Genomic DNA, 11,335 nt, shown 5'->3' with positions numbered 1-11,335 from the left:
ATATGATTTGCATGTTTTCTCCCACTGCATGAGTTGCCAAATATTTTTATTTTTATTCATGTACCAAATTTTATTAAAAAAAAAAAAGCTCAGTCCTTCATTACTGAGCTTTAGGAACTGAGAACATTCTCCCAAATAGACTTCCTCCATATAAACATGATACCATAATTTAGAAACCAGATGAGAAATTTTCATTGGTAAATTTTTTTCTTCTGATTTAAGTAATAAGAAAAAATATTTTAAACTTCCCCTACTCACAACCTGTCTCAGTAAGATATTTAATTTAGTATCAAGTTGGAAAGTAACTTTCTTTACCTGCTTACACAAGAATTAGGTAGATTAACAAATTTGATAACAGAAAGCTAAAGCTGTATATGCCTGAGGAGAGAATACAGAGACACTTTTAAAAAACAACACTTCCTGCTTGTGCCTTGCATTCACCAGCCACAAAGGAAAAAAGAACAAGCCATATCCTAGCAGAGAATCATTACCATCTCCAGAGGTAAACTGTTAAATTGTGTAGGTGGAAATAACATTCAAAAAAAATATTGAGTAAGTACAGGTCTTTCATTCAATCATTTGTTTTACTAACTTGATAGTCTCGGCTCTGTGTTAGGCGCTGGAGACACAAAAATGAATGGACACTGTTCTTGCCCTCAAGGAGCTCTCACCCGGGTGGAAAAAATGACCAAGAAACAGACAATTACAATACAATATGGTGGGCTTCCCTGGTGGCGCAGTGGTTGAGAGTCTGCCTGCCGATGTAGGGGACGTGGGTTCGTGCCCCGGTCCGGGAGGATCCCACATGCCGCGGAGCGGCTGGGCCCGTGAGCCATGGCCGCTGAGCCTGCACGTCCGGAGCCTGTGCTCCGCAACGGGAGAGGCCACAACAGTGAGAGGCCCGCGTACCATAAAAAAAAACAAAAAACAATACAATATGGTGAGTACCAGGGAGCTCTAAGGAGTATTTCCATCGTGGATAATTCACAGTTGACTGCTGTGAGGAATATCTCAGAAGTATCAAGCCTACTGCTCACATGTAAGGGCTTACAAAATCCATTATGAATATAAAACCTTAGAAATGTTAATTACTGTTATTACATCCTTGGTATTCTTCAAGTATTAGAGATAGGGTGTATAAACCACATAGGATTTGGGGGTCTAAAATTTTTTTAAATTTGTTTTCATTATAACAATTATACATTCTTATTGTAGAGAGTGCAAGCAATACAGAACTCACCAGAGGTAACCATCATTAACAGCTCGCTATGTTCTGTTTCATCAAAGATGCTGTTGACCGTAAGATGCATCCTAAATTCAAAAGTGCTAAGAATTGGAGAGAAAAAAAGGATTTCAAGGACTTCTCTGGTGGCACAGTGGTTAAGAATTTGCCTGCCAATGCAGGGAACACAGGTTTGAGCCCTGGTCTGGGAAGATCCCACATGCTACGGAACAACTAAGCCAGTGCGCCACAACTACTGAGTCTGTGCTCTAGTGTCTGCGAGCCACAACTACTGAGCCCACGTGCTGCAACTACTGAAGCCTACACGCCTAGAGCCCATGCTCCGCAACAAGAGAAGTCACCAAAATGAGAAGCCCAGGCACCACCACAAAGAATAGCCCCCGCCTGCCACAACTAGAGAAAGCCCACACACAGCAATGAAGACCCAAAGCAGCCAAAATTAAATAAATAAATAAATTTTTTTTTTTTTAAAAAGTATTTCATCAAGCACTTGAAGTCTTGGGTCTATATGAGCAGAGGGCAGAGGCACCAAGGCAGTCCTGAGCAAACTATACAGGAAAATCAGTAGGAAATCTGGCTTGCATGATTAAAAGAGGATTACATTCACTTTTGTACTAATGTTTTGTACCTCTAGGTGCTGTATATTGCATTAAGTAGTAGCATTCCAAAAATCCCTGGCTCTTAGAAGATGTTCCCAAAGTTTATGTTCTCAGAGCTGTCCTTAGTACCTTATGTGTAGGTTAAGGAATATGATCCTCACCCTTCCAAAGATTTAGTCTGTATTACTCAAGTGAACCTTTGCCTGGAAGGAGAGAAATCTCTAGTTTCTGAAACATTGGTCAATAAATATATATTGATCCCACATGGACTTATCAGATATGAAAGAGCACATGGCTTTTTTTCATTTATCGTCCTATATTTGTTTTCTCTTCTAAAATCCAAAGGGTTTTAAGGAATGAAAAGTGTTGCAATGTAACTTGTCCAACTGCCAGGTCTCTTTGTTTTAGAAACATTAAGGAGGCAACATGGTATAACATAGTGCAACAGAAAGACCTGTGCATGGAGACCTAGGTGCTACTCTTAGCTCTACCACTAATTAGATGTGTAATTTTAGGTAAATCACTTAACCTCTCTAGACTTCTGTTTCTCATCTCTAATTGCTCTATCTAGTCCACAGGTTATTGTGCAGGTCAAAAGACATCATAAATGTGAAAGCACTTCAAAAAATCTAGCACATTCATATTATAACGTATTAATACATACATTTATTATTAGTCTGCAATGCCAATATTAGACTCAAGCAAGAGGAGCCGTTGCTTCAGAGGGCCCTGCATATCATAAACACAAACGCATACAAGTTTATTAAATCTCTATCAACATGTTCCTAGAAGATATGGCCTCATCTCTGACAATAGCAACAACATTCTTTGGAGTGATTCAGAGATTATATACAATATTTTCTGGATCTGAGCCAAAATGGATCATCCTGATTAAACACATCAAATTTGACCTCACAGCCGCTCTGAGTTAAAAATGGAGATGCCATTTAAATACTGTTAGAGCAGTTAGATTTAATTTAGACAAGAGAGTGAGCTGTACTAGGATAGCTAAGTGAAACAACAGAAGATCCTCTCAGATAAATAAGGAATTATGGTCTATGGTGGAAAATATTTTTTATTTTGTGCTAACCACAGTTATTTGGTATTGACTGTTGCTTGCTATTAATGATGTTAGCAAACATTTACAAAAGATACAAACAGATCTAAGTTTGCCTACTTCACTTTTTGAATAATTTAAAATACTTAAAAACTTTTTAGGGAAAATGATTTTCCTAAATAGAAAGATACTAAATGTGACACATACAACAAAAGTGATAATCCAGTAAAATAAAAGAAAATTGCAACACGGAAATAAAAATGTTTGCATGATTATGAAGACATTCAAATTCAAATACATATCTATATAATAATCACATGTATAAATATATAAATATATATAAATTTATATGTGTGTGTATATACACGCATATATATACTACTTCCTAAACATTCTAAGTGAGGTATAGTCTCCTATGAAGAGAGATTTGAACAAATTGAACCACATATTTTTCTTTTTGTTTTTTTAATTATATCCCAACATTTAAAAATTTGGAAGAGGAACTTAGCACTTTATGGATATAGATATTGCTTAAAGGCTGGTGAAAAAAATCATGTGATAGGATTTATATGTTAAAATTTTCTATTATCTTCTGTAATAATGATTATCATTGCAACCGCATTGAAATGTTTGAACGTAATATGTAAAATTCATGGTTCATTTCCAAATATAAATATTGATTTAGAAATTTTATTGACAACTTCAGTTCTACTGCCTCAGCAGAATAAAATTTCTCCAATTCTACTGAACCAAATTTTAAAAACATCTACTATTAAGGAACTATTTTTCACATGAAAATAGTATTAAGGTTAATTGTTAAGATGTCCTCTTTTCTTTTTTGCGGTACGCGGGCCTTTCACTGCTGTGGCTTCTCCCGTTGCGGAGCTCCGGATGCGCAGGCCCAGCAGCCATGGCTCACAGGCCCAGCCGCTCCGCGGCATGTGGGACCCTCCCGGACCGGGGCACGAACCCGTGTGCCCTGCATCGGCAGGCGGACTCCCAACCACTGCGCCACCAGGCAAGCCCAAGATGTCTTCTTTTCTAAAGATACATATTGATGCATTCATGAATAAAGTGATATGTCTAGGATTTGCTTCAATATAATTGGATAGAGTTGGGGAGTATAGATAGACCAACAGTGACCAAGAGTTAATACTTGTTGAAGCTGGATGATAGGTACATGGAATTCTTTATATTTGCATTTGTAAACATTTGGGTTTTTCCATGATAAAAATTTAAACAAAAAACTAAATACATTGATTCAAGAGAAGTTGTCTATTTTGCTATTAGTGTCAACAGAATACAAATTAAATATATTATAACATTATAATTAATGATTTTCCTGAAAAAAAATAAAATATATAGAATAAGTGTATGATAATTTATACTTATGTACATCTTTATCTCATACCTCATCCAAACGTCACCAGTCCATCAATAGAACATGCAAATACACAATATTAAGTCCAGTCATTTTTGCTGTTTAACTTTCAGTCATATAAAAAACATTGCTTTATACATTAAAAAAAAATTTTGTTAAGGAAAGTGGATAGAACACATTTATTAAATTATTTAATTTATTTTTAGCTTGATTTATAATTTTTAATGATTTAGACCTATTGTATGTAGCCCTCTACTTGTACTCTTGGGTACTAGAAATGTTAGGGACAAGAATGTTCTCAAAATTTCCATTTTATTCTTAATTTTAACAACTAAGTGTTTAGATGGGGATAACTGGAATACTGCTTTGATTCAACTTGTAATTGTCTTTCCCCATATATTTTAGAAAAACATTGTATAATTATGCTGGACATCACAAATGGAGCTCAAATATCTCAGAACATTTTACCCAAATCAGGAACCATGTGCATTCATGATTGTATTGACACTCTTCCCCTCTCCACAGACCAGTGACCAAAACAGCCATCATCTCTTTAGCAAGAATAGATGAGATCAAGTTACAATCTTTTCAGAGAAAACCTTAGGGGTGGTTGGAGATAATTGGTCATCCATATCAAGTTTATTCTGTATAGAGTTCTGTTTATAATCCTAGTTATTTGTTCAATACAAATATTAGGCTTTAGGACAACTTATGTAGAAAGAAAGTTTAAGATCCTCTATCTTTTATATGATGGAGACATTTAGCTTCCTATTTCCTTTACATCCAATCCCCAAACTAGAAAATATAAAAAGGTGAGGGGATAACTATCTGGTCGAGAGTTAGTCCATATAACCAACTAACAATTAGTTTGTTTTGTCTAAACTATTCATATATTCCTACCCCAAAGCCCTTCGTCTGTTTGAATTAACTGTGTGATAGCTCAAATCTCCACATGTAGCAATATTTTCAGGCTCTTGAAAAAACTTCTTTCCAGTAAGGAACATTCATACTACATCTCTCCAATTCTAAGACACTTTTGATTTAGGATTGACCAAAAATGTAGTAAGCACTTTTTTAGGAGAAAAAGAAAAAAGACTGTAAAATTAATTCAAATTTCAGAAACATTGAAATGTGTGTGTGGGGGGGGGTTGGTGAGGAGTATGTCTTGGAACTGAGAAAACACTTAACTAGGATTTTCTGAAAGAGCACTTTAGAATTAAGAAAGTTATTACAATTCTCATGGGAGGCTGTGGGGGGTGACAGGAGCCAGAGAAAGGTGTACATGTGGGTCATTATGTAGAAACAGCATGGTGGCCCCAGCTCCGGTCATAAAGGCGTAGCATGAGAGGATGAGGACCTAACAGGAAGGACACCAAGAGTGGGGAGAAAGGGGCTTGAGAGCAGTCATCAAGGGTCAGGCAGGGGTTGGCCTTAAAGACACATTACATCAGGAAATTTACGGCTGGCTCTGCTTCCAAATAATCATAAAAAAACAGAAAACTACAGAAAGTGATTAAGGTGAGCCCTCACTTCTGTAACTTCCTTCCCTTAGCTTATTATCAAAACATAACCACCAGGCAATGCAGGGCCTTTCAATTAGCCTTCTTGAGAAACAGTACTGAGTATTCTATCTCCTAGAACATTTAAAATTATATTTAATCTCATTTTAGTGGAATATTAAAATATTGTTAATTCTATGTGCTAAGAAATGCAAAATGTTTTGAGACTAAATACCAGCGGGTATAGTCATTAGGTGTTATTGCATTTACCCAGTAATTGGCTCCTTTCCTATAATAGATGAATCTCTGTTTCAGAATGAAAAAATAAACAGAAAACAAATTCCCTACATAAAGGTCATATGAGCTCTTTGTAACCAGGAATGAGGTATTACAGTACATTTACTGAGCACCTGGTATTTAGTCCAGGTGGATTGCTTCACTCTGTAAATGCCAATAACTAGTGTTTGTAAGTCTGAACTATTATAATGGTCACTTTCATGTAATAATCGCATCCTGATTCTCTAACTGGAAAAACCAACATAAGAATCATGAATGCTCTGTGACTAAATAGCGAAAATAAATATTCTTTAACAGTTTGGGAATAGGAACAGTGTTTGAAAATGGAGACTAGAAAAGGAAAAGAGGCATTCTGGACCTTCTTGGCAGTTTTGAATCTGTCTTCAGCACTTCCAAAATCTAAGAGGGACAGACTGCTACAAAACATCTTTAACGTCTGTCTTCCTCATTCCCACCTCCTTTCTAGGTAGAGAACATTTTGGTTTTTATGTGTTGTTCTATTTCTTAAGCCCTGGGTAGGAGGATGTCAGATGGTAAACAAAGGAATTGCCCCCTTCATTCATTGAGCTCCTACTATGTGTCAGGCACTGTTCTGGGTGTCATGGAACCAAAGGTAACTAAGGTAAAGTTCCTGCTCTTCAGAAGCTTTCATGTGATGGGAGGACAGCAATTAGGGATTGAGACCAGACAAGGAAACAAATCAGTAGGCTACTTGGTATTGATTATGGGTATTGTTGGATACCAAACAGGATTATTTAAATCAACCTGTGGTGTGTGTCTTGGGGGTGGGAGGTAGGACAGCAGTGGTGTACTAGAATGTAAAGTCTTGACCAAAGAGCAGGAATTAGCCAGATGAAGTGCAGCAAAGGAATACGGAAGAACCTTCTTGGCAGAAGGCACAGAAATAAAATTGGCAGAAATTGGCAAGTCATTAGGTGGGGACTGGATCAAAAAGAGAAAGAAGAATCTCATAGATGGGCAGGTAGAAGCCACAAAGGTGTAGGCAGAGCAGTCAAAATCAAGTTTCCATCAGATTTTTCTTCTGTCAACTCTGCTTTGGGTAATGCCCCCTCCCCTTGTTAATTGGTCCCCTTTGTCCTGACCCAGGTCATGGCTTCTAACCTGGCTCCAATAATTAACCTCGCCCTTCTGGGTTTGACGCTTTGGCAAGTCACCATCTTTTTAGCTCCCTCCTGCTTTCTTTCCCTGACGTTCATTCCTGTTAAACCCTTTTTTTTTTTTTTTAAACCCTTTCATTCAGTGCATTTTGCTGCTTGTTTGCTAGTGTTCCAGATGCCTAACACCCAGTTAAATTAAACTTAGTTTTATATGTATTGATTTTCCTTTGCTAGAAAGAATACACTTACTCAAAATAAGAGCTCTCTCAGTTTTTGTTTTTGTAATGATTTTTAAAGAAATAGCCAAGAGCCGAGGGCTATGAGCCAAGAAAGCCAATAATAATAATAATAGCTACGAAAGTGGACTTTTGTTGGTTGCCTGCTCAGTGTCTTACCCCTGCTTTTTTTCCTCCACAGTACCTTGATCTTCATTTGAGGAATCCACCCCTCCCCATGCAGCCCAGGTGCTTCCAGAGAAGCTGACCTACTCCCTGGTTAGTTCAAGCCAACCACCACATTCTATCTTCCCACACACATCTTTCAGATTTAAACAAGTGAATATCAGGATACTTGCTGGACTGATGGAAATCATTCTCTCTAGATGTGGATGCGGGAACATGTACGTTGGGGGTCTGTTTCCAGCCATCTTGTGATCATGAGAGTTGCTGGCTTTAGGATAAAGCTGTCACTATGGAAGACAGAGAAAGATGGGAAGATGGAAAGAATCTGAGCCCTTAGTGATACAGCTGAGCCTGTAGTGACTGAAGACCTAGAGAAATGGTCCTGAATGACAAACTAACCCAAAAGCCTGCCTTACCTCTGGACTTTCAATTTCATGAATCAGTACATTCCTTTACTGTTTAAAACAGTTTGAGTTGTGCTTTTTTGTTACTTGCAATGTAAAATATCCTATGCTGTACAGCTGTTACTGGTTGAGAGCCCACTATGTGCCAGGCATTGTAATGGAGGTTCCACAGAGACTAATACTCACAACCATGTTTTTTTCTTTTTTAAAAATTGTGGTAAAATATACATAACATGAAATATCACATTTTAACCATTTTTAGCTGCGCAATTCAGTGACATAATGTTGTGCAACCATCTCCACTATCTACTTCCAACCACAACCATAGTTTAAGGTGGGCATTGATATCCTCATTTTACCAAAAAGGAAACTGATCCTCAGAGAGGTACAGTACCCAAAGCAGACCACCAGTTACTGGTATAGTCAGGATTTAAACCCACGTCTGCTGGACTGCAAAGTTCATGTTTTTTTCTACTTCATTACAGTGCCAAAATAAATTATCAAGCAAGGAAACAGGAAATCTTGGTCAAATTTCCGGCCCAGGGTCCACAACATAGAGATTAGGACCTTGGGAGAAGCAGATCCAGCAAACAGGAAACAAGGTAAGGAACAAAAAGAGATCAGAATCCAAGTCATCAAAGGTACGACGCTAGAGGTTGGAGTCAACGGGAATAGGGGAAAACATTTAGGTTCAAGAAGTAGCGTTTGAAAAGGGGCTCATCAGTGGAGACTTCAAGAATATCTGGTTGTATTTGTTCACCCTAACCTGGTTTGTAGGTGAGCAATCGTTGCCCTGCCTACTTCCCAAAAGGATTCTGACCTTTAATGAATATAACGAACTATATTTTAAAACAGAAATACCCTCAATATTATGTTAAGCATTCGTTAAAATAAGTCACATAATAAAGATGATCTGTGTCACAAGCCTGGCCCTTTAAATGAGTTCTGAAATGACTGGAGAGCTCTATTACCTTCTTGTTAGGACAAGATGTATTGCAAGTAGTGTTCCCCAGCCCCCCACACCCCCAAATTACAAGCTTCTATGCTAAAAGCTATCCACCTTTGATGAGTATCTCTTAATTGTTTACTTTTTAACTAAGGGTTTTTAACTAGGACTATTAGAACTCTAGAGGGTGTTTAATCTGTTGATCTGTTTGTTTTCAAAAGTCTGACTCCTTTCATTTGTGATCCTAGGTAAGTAGTAGCTTGGAGGGTTTTACTTATACAGAAAGATCAGTTCACTAATTTTCAATTTCCGTAAGTGTAAATTTCTAGTGTCAGAGGCTGTCTTGAGATGGGGGAGGGGAAGTCATGAGAATGGATTGGGTAAGACTCCCCAATGTGTTCATATCCCCAAACCTTGACCTCCACACCAACGCCCCTTCTCCAGCTGTGTAGTAAACAAAAACACTAACATTTTCTCAACAGTTGTTTTATAAATAAATCTAAGTGCTGACCTTAATTATTCACTAAATAGAAATGACAGTGGCAGGAGCCCCATAGAGCCAATGTCATTTGACATTGTTGACACATGTATGAGGCTTATCACCCTTTTCTCTCTAGAGCAGCATTTGGAGAGTGAATGTCCATCATATGTGTGGATAATCTGTTTGGCAATATAGCTTTTTTGGAAAATAAAACAGAAAACTGAATTTTTTTTTCTCTTTTAGAAGAAAAGTTTGCTTTTTGCATTTTTTTCTAGTACTTTACTTCTTTAGAGCAGTTTTGGATTCACAGCAATATTGAACAAAAAGTATAGATAGTTCCCATTACCCCCTGTCACCACACGTGCATAGCCTCCCCCATTATTAACATTCCCCATCAGAGTGATACATTTATTACAAGTGATGAACCTACATTGACACATCATTATCACCCAAAGTCCATAGTTTACATTAGGGTTCACTCTTGGTATTGCACATTCTATGTGTTTGGACAAATATATAATGACATGAATCCACCATCATAGTATCATAGTATCATACAGAGTAGTTTCACTGCCCTAAAAGTCATATGTGCTCTGCCCATTCATCCCTCCCTCCACCCTAACTCCTGGCAACCATTAATCTTCTTGCCATCTCCATAGTTTTAACTTTTTCAGAATGTCATAAAGTTGGAATCACACAGTGTGTAGTCTTTTCATATTGGCTTTTTTTTTTCTTTTTGGCTGCACCGTGCAGCATGTGGGATCTTAGTTCTCTGACGAGGGATTGAACCCATGCCCCCTGCATTGGAAGCACAGAGTCTTAACCACTGGACCACCAGGGAAGTCCCCATATTGGCTTCTTTCACTTACTAATGTACATTTAAAGTTCTTCTATGTCTTTTCACAGCTTGATAGATCATTTCTTTTTAGTGCTGAATAATATTCCATTACCTGGATATACCACATATTTATGCATTCACCTACTGAAGGATATCTTGATTGCTTCCAAGTTTTGTCAATTATGGGTAAAGCTGCTATAAACATCTGTGTGCAGGTTTTTGTGTGGACATAAGTTTTCAATTCCCTTGGGTAAATACCAAGGAGTGTGATTGCTGGATCATATATATGGTAAGAGTATAGTTAGTTTTGTAAAAAACTGGGAAACTGTCTTTCAAAGAAGCTGTACCATTTTGCGTTCCCACCAGCAATGAATAAGAATTCCTTTTGCTCCACATCCTCACCAGCATTTGGTGCTGACAGTGTTCTGCATTTTGGCCGTTCTCATAGGTATGTAGTGGGTCTACTTATCTTTGCAGTTTTTACCCTTGTCCACCTCTCCACCCTCATCATTCCTTACAATAGCTTATCTTTTTCAGAAAGAGCCATGGAGTTTGAGAGCTGGGCTGTAGGTGGCACAAACTAAGCAACACTAGACACATGATAGAGGGAAAGACTGAGAAAGGACTGGCTCAAGTCATGTGGGAGACCTCGGAAAAGGAACAAGCTGGCACCCCCTCAAGCTAATATTCTTTAAATAGCTAAGGGCAGAAAAAAATTCATTTTCTATTAATATAAAATGTATAGCTCGTTATGGTTAATATAAAGAATTTATTACATGCATTGAATATAACAATATTTCCACTTATTTGGAATTGTCTTTCATTTTACATCACCTGGAACTTGAATAGCAATATTACTACTCATCAAGCATACAGGTAAAGTATAGCCACAAAGTCTTACTCAAAATATACTGAATATTACAAGTTCTTTTGTTTTTGTTTTTTCTAGTTTATATATCACAAAAACAGTTCTAACTTTTCTGAAGTTCTTATTCTTTCTTCATTTTTCTTTTGGGAATTTCTGAGCTAGACAACCTCTTGTAAGACACGTCCATGGCTTTAAAATGTAGA

General features: G+C 37.5%; 1 long non-coding RNA gene across 2 annotated transcripts; it reads left to right on the top strand.

Annotated features, from left to right (window-relative positions):
* Window positions 1-7,575: 7,575 nt before the first annotated feature.
* Window positions 7,576-11,085, top strand: LOC116764751. Of its 2 annotated transcripts, XR_004353001.1 has the most exons (4): window positions 7,576-7,688; window positions 8,485-8,601; window positions 10,631-10,712; window positions 10,802-11,085. It is a non-coding gene; the product is annotated as an uncharacterized LOC116764751 (long non-coding RNA). The 2 variants fall into 2 exon arrangements; XR_004353000.1 differs by having other exon boundaries at window positions 10,631-11,085.
* The last annotated feature ends 250 nt before the right edge of the window (window positions 11,086-11,335 follow it).

Source organism: Phocoena sinus, chromosome 13 (assembly GCF_008692025.1).
Source record: "Phocoena sinus isolate mPhoSin1 chromosome 13, mPhoSin1.pri, whole genome shotgun sequence".
Lineage (NCBI taxonomy): Eukaryota > Metazoa > Chordata > Mammalia > Artiodactyla > Phocoenidae > Phocoena > Phocoena sinus.
The sequence above is the reverse complement of the archived record's forward strand: the minus strand, read 5'-3'. Positions and strand labels throughout refer to the sequence as shown.